The sequence below is a fragment of the Helianthus annuus genome, chromosome 7 (assembly GCF_002127325.2).
Source record: "Helianthus annuus cultivar XRQ/B chromosome 7, HanXRQr2.0-SUNRISE, whole genome shotgun sequence".
Classification (NCBI taxonomy): domain Eukaryota; kingdom Viridiplantae; phylum Streptophyta; class Magnoliopsida; order Asterales; family Asteraceae; genus Helianthus; species Helianthus annuus.
Genome location: NC_035439.2, coordinates 146086484 through 146090974, shown reverse-complemented (window position 1 = coordinate 146090974; position 4491 = coordinate 146086484). Strand labels below are relative to the sequence as shown.

The 4491-nt window shown below is 31.0% G+C and overlaps 1 long non-coding RNA gene across 1 annotated transcript; it reads right to left on the bottom strand.

Annotated features, from left to right (window-relative positions):
• Window positions 1–2661: 2661 nt before the first annotated feature.
• On the bottom strand, window positions 2662–3870 carry LOC110867487. The gene is made up of 3 exons (XR_002551634.2): window positions 3810–3870; window positions 3281–3334; window positions 2662–2761 (listed from the first exon to the last, which is right to left on the bottom strand). It is a non-coding gene; the product is annotated as an uncharacterized LOC110867487 (long non-coding RNA).
• Between the last annotated feature and the right edge of the window lie 621 nt (window positions 3871–4491).

Below are 4491 nucleotides of genomic sequence, written 5' to 3'. Positions count from 1 at the left end.
TCGGGTCAAGCTTCGGCTCGGTCTCGGTTCGGGTCTTGCAATTCGGTAGCTAGTTATTATTACGTTAGTTTAAATTTTATTTAGTTAACGCGCACCGAGCTCGAACCAATACTTTAGTGGCTTGTTACGTTTGGCATTTTATAGAAATTTTATATATTGTGTTTATATTGTTGAAAATTGTTGAGTTTTGAAAAGATAACGACAACTTGAGTTGTCGGCTTATTCAAAAAACAGAGGAAACTATGTCCGTTTTCCGTAAAAACGTAAATAGTAAATAGTTTAACATAAAACGCAAAACGTAAAACGTAAAAAGTTTAACGTAAAATGTAAAAAGTTTAACCTAAAACGTAAAACGTAAAAAGTTTAACTTAAAACGTAAAAAGTTTTACGTAAAACGTAAAACGTAAAAGCGATGCGTGCAAAAACTACGCGTTAAAAAACGATGCGTGAAACGTAAAAAGGTTACGTAAAAAGTTTAACGTAAAACGTAAAAAATTTAACGTAAAACGTAAATAGTTTAACATAAAACGTAAAATGTAAAAAGTTTAATGTAAAATGTAAAAAGTTTAATGTAAAATGTAAAACGTAAAAATTTTAACGTAAAAACGTAAAAAGTTTTACGTAAAACGTAAAAAGTTTAACGTAAAACGTAAAAAGTTTAACGTAAAATATAAAATGTAAAAAATTTAATGCAAAACGTAAACTTTTATGTAAAAACTATATAACGTAAAAACGTAAAACTTTTTCTACGTAGATTGTAAAACGTAAAAAACCGCATAATAAAACGGCGCCTAAACAAGGAGCGTGAATATGGGGCATAAAAACGCCGCGAAAAAAACGGGACGTAAAAAACGTCGTGTTAAAACGAGACGTAAAAATTGCATGTTTAAAAAGTGATGCTTGAAAAAGCGGAGCCTAAAAAACGGCGTGCAAAAACTACGCGTTAAAAAACGATGTGTGAAACGTAAAATAGTTTAACGTAAAACGTAAAAAGTTTTAACGTGAAAAAACGTGTGATATAAAAATCGCCGCTTGAAAAAAACGGCGCTTTAAAAAACGCCGCTTGAAAAAGTTGAGCGTAAAAAACGGCGTGCAAAAACGACACATTAAAAACGGCGCGTAAAAAAGCCGGGCATAAAAACGGCGTGCAAAAACTAGCGCGCAAAATAAATTATTTTTGTTAAAAAATCTTAATTTAAAAATGGTTTTTAATAAAAAAAATTATGTTTAAAGAATAAAAAGTAATATAAGAAAACAAAAAAGTAATAAAAAAATAATAAAGATTAAAAGACAAAACCTACATATAATCTATAAAACATACACATATCAAAATTTTCCTACATATACCCTACACGTTATAGAATTTTATCCTACACAGTCAAAATTTATCCTACACACCTCGAAATATATCCTATACAACTCGTAATTTATCCTACACAACTACTAATTTATTCTACACTTTAAATTAAGTTGTATTTCATTTGAAAAAAATATATATATATTTTAAAAAGAAGTTACAAATTTAATTTAGTTAGTTATTAAAGGGGAAGAACACAAATTAATGATCAATGTAAGTTTAAAAATTTACCCTTATATTAAAATTAAATGCAAATATTAAATGAAGTAAAATGAAGCATTCGTATTAGTTGAAACTTCTTCTTTTTTCTTCTTAGAAAAAAATTCTTCTCATTTGAACCCTCCACTATATATATATATATATATATATATATATATATATATATATATATATATATATATATATAGGGGGTCGCTAGAATGAGAACCACCCCGAGTTGTAAGAACCGCGAGAACCACACCATCCGGGTCGCCGTTTACCATGATTTTTTTTACAACTAGATGTGTGTATTATAAACACATCCGTAAAAAAAAAAATTTAAACGCCGCGCCCGCGGGGGTAGTTTTTTACACCACAAGTTTGGTGTTTTTATTTTTTTTGTTTTCTTTTTTTTACACCAAACTTGAGGTGTAAAAAACTACACCCTCGGGCGCGGCGTTTAAATTTTTTTTTTACGGATGTGTTTATAATACACACATCTAGTTGTAAAAAAAAATCATGGTAAACGGTGACCCGGATGGTGTGGTTCCCGCATTTCTTACAATTCGGGGTGGTTCTCATTCTAGCAGCCCTATATATATATATAGGGGAAGGTTCATTTGAGAAAAAAATTAATGTGAGAAGAAAAAGAAGAAAGGGCATATTAGTAAAATGCTATTTCACTTATAACTCATATCATTAATTTTCTCTTTTTAATTAATTAGTCAACTAATCATTAATTATCATACATATAATCTACAAACCTACACATATCAAAATTTTCCTACATATAATCTAAACATTATAGAATTTTATTGTAAAGCCCGCATTTGCGTCTAGTAGAAATGACATCCAAAAGACGCTAGAAACATAAACTTTTAAAATGTACAAATGTTTCTCAATTTAAAAGGGCAACATTACTGATATCATTTATGCACGATTTTAACAAAATTTGGGCATGACCCGTCCATAAGACAAGCATATCCCTGTTTTAACCATCATTAAAACAAATAAGTCTACAACCCGTTCGACTAGACACGACTAAAAACCATAACATCAAGTGTTAAAAAGTGCAACGACTAACAAGTTACACAAAACAAGCATTTTGACCCAAAACATTAATACAAAATAACGGAAGCGCTTGATGGTCATAACGTGTGCATGAGCTCGCTCCAAATTGCCAAGTCGCCTAAAGTGAGGATTTACCTACATTCAACATAAACAATGATTTAGTATTTCATTACTAACACATTTAAACGATAAACCGATTCGTCACTTTCGAGGTATAACATCATTCAAATACTTTACTAACCGTTAAACGGTTCATTATATGCTTGCCTCAAAGTAGAGACTAAGCATGCTTTACTTAACATACCCACTATGAACGGATACTAGTAACATTACATAACTTCCATTCGATTCGTTCATGACGAACAACATATTCTTTACATTCATACATCATACTCCAATCCGAGAAAGGCGGATCGAGTAGACTTTCATACATTACATACTTAACTTCCCATACTCGGTTCAACTAAAAGAACCGGATATGATGCATTATCTTTCATAACTTCTTCATTCCTCACAATCCGTTATGACGGATCTTGCTTTTACTTTCGAAAAATCATAGAATTTAAATCTCACAATTTTAACATAACAACACAATTCAATTGAGATTATTATGCGTATAATATCATAATAGAAATAGGGTGTACACTAACGTACCTCGATCTTGTGAACTTTCCGATTTCCTAGTGTTGGAACCTTCTTCTTTCACGCCTATAACAACACATTCATTCGTTTATTTAGTACAACTAAATCTCATTCATTCACCTTCCAAATTACACATATTATTCTTTTAAGCATTTCATCAAACACTTGGTGGGCATCGTATTTACTAGTATTATGTACAAGTATACAAAGCATGAATTCCTACTAGTTTATCTTATAATTCATCAACAATCAATCCATGTTCATAACCTTCTTTTATCCTACATAAATCTTCTAAGATTCAAGCATTACTACATCATCATATTCCAAGATTCCACATGATTATAGCTACTTTGATCATCCTATTCATACCACAATTTCACATAGTGGGTTTTTACCAAAATCTTTCAAATAACCTAAAAATCAACATGATTCTTGTCCTAGAAGGTAACCCTAACTCAGATTTCTCACATTTACACATAAAAATTTGAGATTGGGTTGAACCCTCATTCTACAAATCATGATTTCAGAAAATTATACTTACCACTTCAATAATCGAGTTTAGATGAGTGTAAATTCGAGTTCATGCAGTTGATTATCATCAAATATCCTATCCAATTGATTGAATTTAGTAAACAAGGGTTTCACCCTTGTTTCCCCCTACTTGTTCGACCCCAGACACGCACAGATGTGTGTGTTTTTAGGTTTCCACCTTCTAATAACCTATTTTAGTATCATCCACATCTAGCCCTTCTAGTTTTTACATTTCTTTTAATTAGGCCCCTTTTCCATCACTTAACTAATATTTACAATACATTTTTCTTTTTAACTAACTAAGTTAAGTTTTTAGTATTTTAACTTATTTTCATGATAAACATTTTTTGGGTGTTACAAGTCTATCCCCCTTAAAAGAGGTTTCGTCCCCGAAACGTTTCTCATTCCAGCTAGACCAATTCTACTCTTACTTTTTTTTTATCTATTCATTCACGATGCTTACTACAACCTAGATGCATTGAGGATCTTGGCAAAAGTTTCATTTATGCACGAACATATTTGTACGCATTGTCCCTCCGTTCTTAAATTAAGTAAATTACTTTCATAATCGCATATAAGTCAGAATCTGATCCAGAGTTCTTATTAGTGTCGTTTTCACCTTATAATGCTAGTTCCTAGCATACATCATCACTAGCGATTCGTTCATTGAAATTTATTTCAAATGTATACTA